General features: G+C 44.3%; 1 pseudogene; it reads right to left on the reverse strand.

Annotated features, from left to right (window-relative positions):
• Positions 1-215: 215 nt before the first annotated feature.
• On the reverse strand, positions 216-3,791 carry LOC115673811 (G-type lectin S-receptor-like serine/threonine-protein kinase At4g27290; annotated as a pseudogene).
• Between the last annotated feature and the right edge of the window lie 9,927 nt (positions 3,792-13,718).

Here is a 13,718-nt window from a genome sequence, read left to right on the forward strand (position 1 = left end):
AGATTCTTTTTCTATCACTGCTATAATCAACACATGGTATTGAAATTGATGTTGCCAACACAGGATATGCTCAGAGTTTGGGCCGGGGACGGCAGCCAATTACCGCTTTCCTGGCTACAAAATGTCTTTTTCACCAATCTGCTTGGGCGGGTGGAGGAGCCCCACCATCGTTAAACTTCACCTTTTCATTTTCTCCCATAATTAGGTACATCTAGTGAACTTTGAACATCTCTCGATTAGTGATGCATTGCTATCTCGCAATGGAAAAACTCAGCAGAAGGAAGAGACTACACATGCTTGCCAATCTATCTAGCTTCTAATAATGTCATGGTAATCACATTCGAGTTACAATCTCTTCGACTCATTTCAACGTCTGTGTTTTCAGAGCTCCTCTCAATGTAGAAACCGGGCTGCTTGGGCTGTGGCAGCAAAGCCCTCTCACTGTCCAACATCAGAAGCACAGATGATATATTCGGTCTGTCATCAGGACACCGTTGCACGCATAATAGCCCGATTTGAATGCATTTAACAACTTCTGACAGATCGAAAGAATCCGGGAGTTGTGGATCTATGAAGTCGCTCACTTTCCCCTCAAGCCATAACTTCCAGGCCTGACAAAAAAAACGGAGAATTTTTAGGCCCTATCCAACCAAAGTGTTGCTATATTTTGAGAATTTGACTTCTTAGAATGATGTCGCACATGTCCGACAAGATTGAAGCCGTGGTCCGGATGATTGAACTCTCTGTTCTTCTTTCCGTATATTATCTCAAACAATAGTATGCCAAAGCTAAAAACATCTGATTTTGTTGAGAAAAGCCCGTCTATTGCGTATTCAGGTGCCATGTAACCACTGCAGGTAAAACAATATGCATAACTAGAATAGGTTTTTGAATATGAATGTGTAAGCCCATGAAAAATACTTCTCACTACTTACTAAGTGCCGACTATCCTCTTTGTTTTTACCTGTGACAGATCTCCGCCAAAGACTCTAGCCACCCCAAAATCCGATATTTTAGGATTCATCTCACTATCGAGCAACACATTGCTTGCTTTGAGATCCCTATGTATGATTCTCAATCTCGAATCTTGATGAAGATAAAGGAGTCCCCTCACAATTCCTATGATAATATCGAATCGCCTTCTTCATACTAGAGAATTTTCTCTTGTTTTACCTTATTCAATTCTTTCTCTAATTAGTAATTTGGATGAAATTGCACATTGAATCGGATTAAAATCAGAGAAGGTATTGATCGAAGCAAACCGAATATGGAAGTGTCTAGGCTTCCATTAGGCATGTACTCATAGATTAGCATCCTCTCTTCTTCAATGCAACACCCCAGAAGCTTGACAAGATTTCGGTGCTGAAGCTTCGCGATTAACATTACCTCATTCTCGAATTCATTAAGACCTTGCCGAGAGTCCTCTGACAATCTTTTGACTGCTATTTCTTGTCCATCTGACAGCTGACCCTGACAAGTGAATTGCATAGTTTTTCCCGAGTGACACAGGACTAGACAAATGAAATTGCGTGAATGAACAGCACTGTTCTTTTGTACGATTACGAAATTGTAGATAAAACTCTACCTTGTATACGGGGCCAAAACCTCCTTCTCCTAACTTATTTGAATCACAAAAGTTGTTAGTTGCTCGTAAGATGGAGACCATATCAAAGATCGGAAGCTGTAAGCTGTTCTCATCTTCAGCTTGAAAGTCGAATCTTATCCCTGTTGACCATTGAACTTCCATCAGAACTCTAGTTCTTTTTTTCCCTAGAATAAATGACTAACTCACGTGCAAGCAACGACCGGTTGTTGCATGCATCGACTGAGACAGAGGCGTTAGCAAGGAGGCCTAAGTCGATCAACTTTTCATGTATCAATAGATCAAAAGCTCATTTGACTTGATGAGAACATATAAGATTCTGTACTGTATGCTATCAACTTTCATTATTGATTGTCCACCCTCATGTAAAGAAAACTGATAGTAATAAATGGAGTATTGCCATTACTTGACACCAAAATACGGAAAAAGAGAACCAAGAATTGTAATTGAGGTTCTGAAAGCATGTTCTAGTCAGAGCCATAATTCCTATAGAGCAAGAGCTCAACTCAACCGATGGAAATGGAGTACCTTGAGCACTTTTTTTCCTCTTCCAAAAAGTGCAGATGTAAAGCACCACTAAAAGCATGACAATTGCAGAGGAAATTGCCACTGCTACCCATACTTTCCACTTGGAATTCGCGGAATCTGAGAACAATGAGAGAGGCTAAATTAAGGTCATCAAGATGAATGATGAATAGGATTATCGTGTGTGAAGGAAGAAGAATAAAACAAAGTTACACGTCCTACCCAGGTCTGAGGCTGAAACACGAATAAAAAGATCTTGATTTGCATATTTGATGAGTTTTCTGACATCAATGAGATCTCCAAACCATAGGAGACAGCCTTTTGCACCTCCGGTGGCGTCTAGGTTTGCGTAGGCCCTGCAAGAGCAGTTCTTGAAGCACTCTAATTCACATTCCTTCAGGGTCATGCTAGTATTCATCGTGAACTGCAACAAATCAGGAATTTTCACACCTTTGAGCCTCTTAAACCCTTCTCCTCTAGAACAATTAAATGGGTTCTTACTGACACACCCGCTAGTCCACACAAACGTATCCCACTCTGCCTGAGACTTCGGTTGATACCCAATCATGCAGCTACAAATTTGAAGATTGCTGATCGTGCACATGCTATTGGGTCCACAATTCGCATAGACATCACAGGTGTCATGCGGAAACATATAGATCACGATCCACTCCTGAGTTTTCTCATTCCACAAGTACCTTTGGAGGTTCCCAAAACTGTTTAATACAAACCTCGTGATTGTGGATTCATTGAAAGCGTTGAACGTGTAGTAGACCTCCTGAGAATTGTCGACGAACTTGGAGATGAATATCAAATTAGGAGTAAGCCAAACCCCGCTGAACTGTATTCCATTCCAAGGCCCAGTTCGGAAGTGCTTGGCATGTCCCTTACGGAGGACTAGTTGGGGAATTATTCCTCCAAGATCGACACCACAGGTGAAGTCACCAGTTGAGGGATCCTCTGCACTCTTCCAGGATGTCATGTGCCGGTCCAATCCTGTTCTCAGGTCCCACCCGAGCTTCATGCCTGGCAATGTTGTGTCAGAGGGGCTATCGAAACTCTGCCAAAGATAGTTTCCGGAGACATTTTCGCTGTCATCTTTCAAAACAAGGTTTCCAGAATCCAGGAGCTGAGCAACTATGCTTTGCGAAGAAGTATTCATTTTATTCGACGACCACAAGACTCTTTCTGCTCGGTCAACAAGGACTAGTTTCCCTTCGTTTCCTATCCTCAGAACCCCTGACGGACCATTCACCGGATTATCTCTATTTGCCACCCAAAAAATGGTCTTATCTGGGATGTCGTGGTACCATATTGCGAGGTATCTGTTGCTGGAGTTTCTAGGGCTGAAGAATCCTAGCTGAAACTTTTCTCCTGCCGACACTAGAGTTTCGCCATCGTGAATTGGCTCAGATGAGCTTAATACATCAACTGACTCGCATATTTCTAGTGCAAACATACAAATTGAAATGAAATACGGTATGGAAAAACGAAGAATATCCATCTATTAGTCTTTAGTGCTTGCAAAAAGTATTAGCAGGAGGAGAATAAAAAATTGTGTCTGTTAAAAACCCGGTTTTTGTTGAAATGAAGAGAGCAGGACAAGTTCCTCATGATGTGTTGGTTCCACGATCCAATAAATTGATGAAGATTTGCTGGTAGCCACATACCACATACCTAACAGACTTTTTGAGTCTGAGGAGGGCCCATTTCTGAGTCACTATTGCCGTAGCTAATGGGGAAGGGGTAAACGGTCCAAGACATTTTATTTAATTGGACTTTTCAATTTATGCCAACCGTGCACCAAACTAGTAATCGCATTTCCACAGAGACCTTTGAAGGCCGACTACCGTCAGGTTTATCAGAGTCTGAGAGCCTGGCAAATTAGTCACATCATTCATGAAGAACAAGTTTGTCACATTAATGATTAAGTACAAATAAAATTCGCCCTCCCCGCTTTATTTTTCTGTCCCGTCAAATTCTCTTGGCTGGCTCATTCGTCCCGCAATCCTTTAGCTTAAATGCTTTTTAATTGTGATATCCTCAATTCCACATCGCTTAATTACACATCATTAAATTTGATCGACCTCAATTAGGCACTAATCAAGAGGGTAAAGCCCATCTTGCCACATTTGATCTTAGTTAATTTTTGGATAATTACACATTAATGTGCTTTATGCATGATTAGTGTTTTATGTTTATTATCCTATAGTTTAGCTTCTAATGCAACTTCTAGAAACTTAGTTTGGGGAAAGGCCAAAATTTGGTCTTGTTTTAATGGGATTGGGTGCCACTTTTGGGGGAAGAGAGGGTAAGAGGAAGAGGAAGCCGCTTTGTTTTGCTTGTTCTAGGAAGAGGAAGCCCATGTATTAATTTTGTATGGTTTGCTCATGAAATATTTCAAATCTAAATTCCGAGTCTCGCACTTTTTCCAACAATGGCCACTCCTTGACCATCAAATGTGCTATACTCGACTTCCGACTCAAAGCATCGGCTACCCGGTTAGCCTTTCCGGGGTGATATAGAATCTCACAGTCGTAATCCTTCAACAACTCCATCCACCGACGCTGCCTCGTGTTTAACTCCTTCTGAGAAAACAAGTATTTGAGGCTCTGATGGTCTGTATAAATTTGAAATTTCTCCGCATAAATAATGTCGCCAAATCTTCAAGGCAAATACAATTGCGGCTAATTCCAAATCATGTGTCGAATAATTCATTTCATGCGGTCTTAACTGCCTTGACGCATACGCTACCACTCGCCCATTTTGCATAAGTACACATCCCAATCCTTTCAATGACGCGTCACTATATATCTCATATCCTCCGGGTCCTGATGGAATAGTCAACACCGGTGCCGTTGTCAATCTATGCTTCAATTCTTGAAAACTCTACTCACATTTATCTGTCCATTCAAATCTCGTTTCCTTTTTCAGCAATTGGGTCAACGGCGTTGCTAATGCCGAAAATCCTTCCACGAAACGGCGGTAGTATCCAGCCAAACCCAGAAAACTCCGAACCTCTGTTACTGTCGTGGTCTAGGCCACTTCATCATAGCTTCGATCTTCGCTTGGTCAACTGAGATTCCTTTCCCAGAGGTTACATGACCGAGAAATGCTACTCGACTGCGCCAGAATTCGCATTTGCTAAACTTAGCATATAGCGCGTTCTCCCTTAACGTCTGCAACACTCGATTCAAGTGAAATTTATGCTCCTCTAGGCTCTTCGAGTATACCAATATATCATCTATAAACACAATCACAAATTGATCTAAAAATTCCGTAAAAACCCGATTCATCAGATCCATAAAGGCAGCAGGGGCGTTCGTCAATCCAAACGGCATTACCGTAAATTCATAATGCCCATACCTCGTCCTAAATGCCGTATTCGGTATATCCTCCTTCTTAATCCTCAACTGATGATATCCCCTTGTAACTGATCAAATAAATCATCAATCCTTGCCAAGGGATACTTGTTTTTAATCGTCACCTGATTCAGCTGCCTGTAATCTATACACAATCTCAATGATCCATCTTTCTTCCTTACAAATAACACCGGCGCTCCCCACGGAGACGCACTGGGAGGAATAAATCCCTTGTCTAACAACTCTTGCATCTGCACCTTTAATTCCTTTAACTCTGACAACGACATTCTATAAGGTGCCTTCGAGATTGGCTCGGTTCCAGGCGCCAACTCGATTACAAATTCTACCTCTCTTGCCGGTGGCAGTCCCGGCAATTCTTGAGGAAACACATCGGGATACTCGCACACCACAGCTATATCCTCAAGCCTCGGCTCCTCAGGCGTCGAATCAACTACTGCCGCTAAGAATCCTTGGCATCCTTCACTCAACAACTTCGTCATTTCTAGTAACGAAATCCATGGAATCGAGGGTCCTCCTCGACTTCCCACAAATTTATACTCTGGATATCCAACTGGATTAAATTGGATCACCCTACTATTGCAATCCATTACAGCCCTCTGCTTAGACAGCCAATCCATACTCACTATCACATCGAAGTCATACATATCTAGAACCGCTAAATCAATCATTTCCTCCCTATCCCCAATCACAATCTTACAGTTTGGACAACCCAACGAAACCAGCAGTTTATCATTCAAGGGAGTTGTCACACATAATACCACATCAAGCAGTTGCGGTTCCAAACCAATTAAATCAACAAACTGTTTCGATACGAAAGAATGTGACGCCCCAGGGTCAAACAAAGAATACGCAGCATGGTTGCACAGAGAAATCGTACCTGTGACAACCCCTGGTGCGTTCTCAGCCTCTCGTCTGGCCATAGCATACACTCGTCCTTGCGCTTGAGGCCTATTCTGATTTGCTGTCTGGGCCGCTCCAGCCTGATTCCTATTCCGAGGTGGCGGCAATGCAGGCGGCCTATTCTGTCTAGGATTGAGGCAATTCCTTATGTGATGACCGAATCCCCGACATCCAAAACACGCTCCACCCCTGGTTGGACAAGGTCCACTTCCGTGTCTACCTCCACAAATTCTACACTGACCATTGAAATTCCTGACTGGTTTCCCAATATTCCTTTTAACAGAAGGAGTAAAGCGCCTATTATCCATTATCGGCCTCTTTCCCAGATTACGATTGTCCCTTCCCTGGACGAATCTCGACCCAGAAGCGGCGGCCCTATTCACTTGATCTCGCTCTAGAATCTGGGCCCTATCAAATATTTCCTCGTACGTCCTCTGATTTACCAATAACAACTGGCTGCGAATATCAGCCTTCAATTCGTCCCGAAATCTTCGCGCTTTATCATCAGGATGTTCAACTATTCTTGGCGCAAACTTAGATAATCTCGCGAATTCCGCCTCATACTGATCTACTGTCATCTGGCCCTGGCGGAGTCTCATAAATTCAGATAACTTTCTTTCCCTGGCACTAGCCGAAAAATACTTCTCATAAAAGCTCTCAGTAAAAGTAGCCCAAGTCCGGGCTGTACCTTTCGGAAAAACTCTATCTCTGGTGGCCTTCCACCAATCGTTCGCATTGTCCTGCAATTGATATACCGCCAGAGTTACTTTCTCATGATCATTGCACTCTAACACCTCAAAAGCCTTCTCAAGTTCCTCTACCCACCGAGGTGCAGCCTCAGGGTCACCTTTCCCAGAGAACTTAGGCGGTTTAAGCTTTATGAACTATTCTACTAGTTGGTGCATCGGTCTATTTACAATCACATGCCCCTGCCCTTGGTTCTCATTATCAACATCAGCGCAGCGGCCACAACGGCCCCGGCAGCTTGGGCATTCGCAGCAGCTCTTTTCTGAGTCTGCTGTCCTAATAGATTTCCGATCTATTCTAAGGTCCTCATAACAGCTTCCATTCTAGGATCCTCAGCAGGTCGAGCTTCCACTCTGGGTTCCGCTGCAGCTCCAGCATTGACCCCAAGATTTTCTATCGCTCCTGCACCCATACCCAGGTCCTCTACGGCTCTGGCTCGAGCACGACCTCTACCGCTTGTTCCTCTACCTGCGCCCCTACGTGGGACTCTTCCTACGCCTCTTCCTTCACTGCTCATCGTCACACTTCTACCACTCTCCTACCTGCTATAATTCCACTTAGGAATTAGCAATCTAGGCCAACTAGATTAATCCGATTCTAAGCAGTGAATTAACACAAGAGTTCACTCAACAAGCAATTCCTCACTACAAATCACGAGGTCACAATCACAAAAGTCTGAACACTTACCTCCGGTCCAGACGCACCTGCATTTTAATTACCGCAACAATTAACTCACTCAATCACAACAAACAATCTGGAGGCAAGTGTAGCTCATTCCGCCCTACAACTTACTAAAGTCTCCCTAAATATTACCCCATGGTTTCTGCGCCTTATCACTCCAAACTTCGACCAGTCTAGATCGAGCTAACCTTGCTCTGATACCAATTCAGACAGGATGTCACGCCCCGAACCCCATCGAGCACTCGACATCCCTCTACGGTCGAATAAAAGCGACATCCCAGGTTATCGCTGACCTTGCTTAATCATCGGAGATTTAATACAACAGCGGAATCCACAATTAACCCGGACAATATAAGACTGGGGTAAGTCAGGGAGAATACACATAATCTTATCCATTACCAACATATAAAATATTCACAATACATCCACCGAAATTTACAACCACCATAAACACTTGCACACCTTAATACAAACCACCGATACACAAAAAGATCGATGACCTGGCTTTCTAAACCCAAAAATGGTACTTTCCAAAAACCTACTATCTTGAACCCCTAATGCTAGCCCCTACACCCCTTACTCGGCGTCCATTCTGAGTCTGACTCATCCTCCTCTGAATTTGAACTTCCATGATCGGCTTGTTCCTCCGAAGACTCCGGCTCCACCTCAATCTCAATCGGGTGATTGATGTCACTCGACTCAGCTGGAGCTCCATTCTGATACTCCTCAACTAGTGCATCGAAGAAATTGTACTTAGGCACGTAATTGGGATCCATATATCGCTCATATGGGGATATATACTCCGGTTCCTCCTCAGGCTGCTCAGACTCGTCAGGCTCGTTCTCAGATTCTATCTCGGGCTCCACTTCCTCTGGTTCCTCTTCTTCTGGTTCCTCTTCCACTGGTTCCTCTTCCTCTGGTTCCTCTTCGAAGATTGGTTCTAAGTCTATGTCCATCGGGTCATCTTCCGCTTAAGACGCTTTGGGTTCGGGTTCATGCTCCGCCTCTGAAGATCCTTGTGCCGCGGATGCTGGGTGCAATCTAGACTGAGCTAAACTAGTCTCCACACTAGTCAACTCTCTATCTATAGGGGGTATGGCAGATGGGTCCCAATCCCCAACTAAGTCAAACGGAACATCAAAACCCCTGACAGGCCCGAACTCATCCCCTGCCTGATTCCGAAAGAACCAAGCAGTATAAACATGTGATTCCCAAAGAGGTAGTCCTACTTCTACAAAAACAGTCGTAGTTTGCCTAATCCAGGTCATACCATCTCCCGTAGGAAATTTCGCAACCTCATACTCGGTGTGCACTGGTACCCCAAAACATTCTGATGGCGGTGGCGGTGAGTTCATGGCTCAGGTCGGGGTTCTGAAAATTGTTGGTTAAAATAACAGTGAGACTACATCTCAGTAAGTACACCCCTAAACCCCACCTACGCTACCACGTACCTCCAGATAATTACACAAACACAATCTCACAAATCAAATCATCACATAGCAGGCATATCACATACATTCACAATCGTGTACAAATCTCATGACATGTACTCATTCCGTTCTCATTATCTCATTTCCACATGCCTCGCCAGTGACGCGCATTACAGTACACGCCTCAGGTACACTGCGACCTCTTTCTACAACATTTCTGGGCCCGCGTAAACGTACACGCCTCAGGCCATGTTTCTTGCCCGCATTAAAGTACACGCCTCAGGCTCAACACCTACCACCTACTGCGCAACCCGCGTTGAAGTACACGCCTCAGGCTGGCAGTCTTCCGGTAGTACCGGGCATCGTCCCGCGTAAACGTAGACGCCTCAGGACGGCACAATTTCCACGAACTCATGTCATACCACATCCACTTTTCATTTATGCACATGCTCAACAAGCATTTACCACACTCAATTGGCCAATCACACGTGGCCCGTGTACACATCAATTCACATTCAAACATGCTCACTAAGCATTTGACATGGCCAATATTGACAATTTAAATCAGTCTAGCCCAAGCGTACACCCAACATGCATATTCAATCATGTAATCACAAAACCAAGCATTAAATTTCGTCACCACAATTCAGTCGCGGTTCAAACACACAATAAACGCACAATCTGCCATTTTTCTCTAATCAAACGACATCAAATCACTTCCGGCTCTTCACGGCACTTTCTCACAATTAATTGCCGGTTCTAAAAATCCAGCTTGCGTCCCAATCGGCCCATCACAGTCCAATGAACAGTCATTCACAGCTCACTGTTGTCCTCAAAATTTCCATTAAAATTTTCCTGAATTCAATTCTAGACCCGCCAATTGATTTTACCCCTAATCCACACAATCCCGCACCCAAATAAATCCGGTTTCCAACCGAAACTATCCATCGATACCCAATATCCTAAGTCGGGTTTAGGCGAGACTTACCGAGTTCTAGACTGATACGGCTAGAACGAATAGCGGCGGCTGACAAACGAAAACTGCGGCGGACAGTGGCAAGCGGCGGAGCGGCTGGGCGCGGCGGCGACGGCCTTGGTCTTCTCGGCTGTGGTTCACGGCCACGCAAGGGAGAGAGAGAGAGAACCGGGTGGGACGGCGGCGACGTGGGGGGGTGATGGTGATGGCGAGGACGGCGCGGCACGGCGGCGGTCCAGCGGGCGTACGGATGGCGGTCGGCGTACGGGCAAGGGGGCGGTCGGCGTGAGAGAGAGAGAGATCGGAGGAGGGGGGTGCTCACGGTGGGGGAACCGAATGGGAGGGGAGAGAGGAGAGAGAGAAGGATAAACTTGGACTTTATTTTGACCAAAAATCGCAAATGACGATCTTGCCCCCGTCTAATCTTTTTGATCAATGGTCCAGATTCGATCTTATCTTGAAACCGACGGCCGAGATCGAACCTTACCCAAAATATCCAAGGGTATTTTAGGAATTTCATAAAATTCCAAGGGCAAAATTGTCCAATCCAAAAAGTTAGGGCAAAATGACCAAAATGCCCTTTCCCAATATAACTAACCCTTTATAAGTCCTTAGGGGCAAAATGGTCACTTTCTTCATTTCTCATCGAAAACGAATTTTTCTGAAGGAATCGGGACCACCGAAAATTACACGTTCCATCCGCAACGTCGTCCTAACGTCCTGTTGTGACTTCCAAATTTTTCCGATGTCCAATTTGGGCTAAATTAAATAATCAAATTTTACTAAACGCAACTCGAGCGTTTCTCAAACTAACGGGCGGCTTGTTGGGGAAATTCACATATCCGACCCGTGACTGACAATAATTCAGGTCACGTGCAAGTTCATCCGGTTCGTGACGACTTCGGTTGTCATTAAAATCGCGAGGATCAATTACTAGATCCGAGGGGCACGATCGTTTGGTATAGGTTCAGGATCATTCGTCAAGTCATTTCATGGTCCGGCGGAATCACCCGCGATCCACTACTATGACAGTGGCGAGCTAACCCCTGACTATCCTTGGATTGGCTAACAGTGGCTCAAAATATCACCTCGACGATTTTATGGTCGAAAGTCCATTCACGATCGAATTTTCTTTGGTCATAAGAATTTAAATCCCCAATTAGCCTTTCCCTACTGGTTAGTATCCCAGGAATGATCAGTTCCGGGCGAGAACTAACTACGAGTACATTCATAAAACTCAGTATTACATAAATCCCAAATGGACTAATTTCCAGGATGTCACATGCATTGTGCATGATTATGTGATATGAAGTGTCCTTGATTACTATGTGCAATTATGCCAATTGGAAGCAAGGCTTCGCGTGTGATTATTGTGTGAATTGTATGTGCCGACGGGAGGTAAGTATTCACGTGTGACTATTTGATTGTGTTTTGGCATGCCAAGAGGTTGAGGCTACCGTTCGTATTTCTGAGGCGAGGTATCATCCTACTCGAGGTTTAGAGGTTCTACTTATTAAGTTTTACTCATGTGTTGTTGCTTAACCCTTTTCAGGCCCCTAGCAGGGATACTCGAATTGTACGTTTTGGTGTCCCGGTAGACCAAGACGAAGAGGTGATTAAGTACGTAGCACTGGGGATGGATACGACATACGAAGAGTATACGATGACCGTTTGGGTCGACAAGGGGTTTACCAACTTGGTTCCTCATTGTTTTAAAGTGTTGGTTTTTTTTAGTCGAGAGAGGAAAGACAACAGTTTTATAACTTCAGCAAACATTACAATTTAAAGGAAGGAAAAATAACCAACCACCAACAACATGGCCCTACAAATAAACCACGATCAACAGCACTAATAAAATAGCTTAACCGCTTCCTAAAGACTAGGACAACCATTTAACAAACTGAAATAACAAAAACATATGCTGTACGTGGACATGTTTCAGTCCTGAAGCATATTCCTAACACTCCTTGTGACATCCTCAAATTCGACCCTATTCGGAATATAATGAAATGATGATTTTAATCGATGCACTATTAGTAATTCTCGCTCTGAATTGATCACTCATGAGAGACTAACCGATTGGGAAAGGCTGTTAAGGAATTAAGTACGCACGACCTGAGAACTCGATCAGGGATTGACAATTCGACCATAAGGATTGACGAGGGACAATTTTGAGCCATTATAGACCGATCAAGGGATGGTTATAGAATGATTCGCCAATAGCATACAATCGGATCGCGGGTGATTCCGCTTGACCGTTGTATGTATTGCGAACGATCTTAAACCCATTGACTGATGATCGCGTACTTTGGAACTAGCGATTGATCCCTCGCAATTACATGACAATCGAGATCATCCATGGTTCGAGAAAACTTAAACGTGGTTTGATACCGAATCAACCACGGGTCGAATTCGCGTAACTCCTAAAAGCCGCCCGTTAGTTTGAGATATACTAAAGTCGCAATTGATTGATTTTTACCACGAATTAGAATCCGAATTTGGATGTCGAATCTTTGAGGATTTCAAAACTAAATTATTGGACACCACCTCATTGATTTGCTCGTTTATCGGTTTACTCGAAATTCTCGGAAAAGGATTTAGCGGGCCGAGAATTTGAGCCCACGAGGAAGTGGGTCGGATGAAGGCACATTGGGCCTCAAGCCCAATGTGATTCGGCCACATGGGCCCAAGGCAAACCCAAGTGGCCCAATTTAGCCCATTGAACCCAATTTCAAGCCCAATTTCAATTCAAGCCCAAGTTTGAGCCCATTAGCATTTTCAAGCCCATTCATAATCCGTTTGAGCCCAAATTTGATTATACGAGCCCGTACGAAATTCTAGCTCGTATACGCGTATAAGTATTTTTATACTTTGTGAAATTACCAAAATACCCTTCTAGCTTTTATGACAAAGAAACAAAGGCATTTAAGAGAGAGAAGACTTTTGTGCATTTTTGAATGATGAAAGAGGACTTTGAAGGCTTGTCTTAAATGAGAGAAATATCTCTCTTTTGTCTCTCTTTCCCCACTCTCTCTCTCATTTCACGACCACCCCCTCCTCTCTCTTTTCTATCTCTCCATTTTCCTCTCAATTTTCACTCTTCTTCCCCCTTTTCTCCCTTTCTCGGCCAAACCAGCAGAACAGCCTTTGGGCTGCTGTTCTTGCTGCTTTACACCACCACTGAACCACCAGCAGCTCGCCGTGTTCGCCTGGAGCCGCACGCCGCCTGTTCAAGCCTTTTTCCGCCGCCGGTTCAAGGCCGCCGAGCCAAAAACAGCCGTCCCAAAGCTGCTGTCCAGCCGAGACCCAGTCGTCTTTCCGTGTCAATTCTGAACCTTGCAAAGCGTAGCCCTCGCCGCCGCCGACGCACCGGTGTCTCCGGAATTTTAAGCGGGTGAGTTTTCGCACTAATCCTTTGATTAGTATGTTAAACTTGCTTAGGATTGATTAGTTTAAGTTAATTGTGCTTAGTA

The sequence above is a fragment of the Syzygium oleosum genome, unplaced genomic scaffold (genome assembly GCF_021117445.2).
Source record: "Syzygium oleosum isolate NSW1041296 unplaced genomic scaffold, Sole_v2.1 Sole_v2.11, whole genome shotgun sequence".
Taxonomy (NCBI): Eukaryota; Viridiplantae; Streptophyta; class Magnoliopsida; order Myrtales; family Myrtaceae; genus Syzygium; species Syzygium oleosum.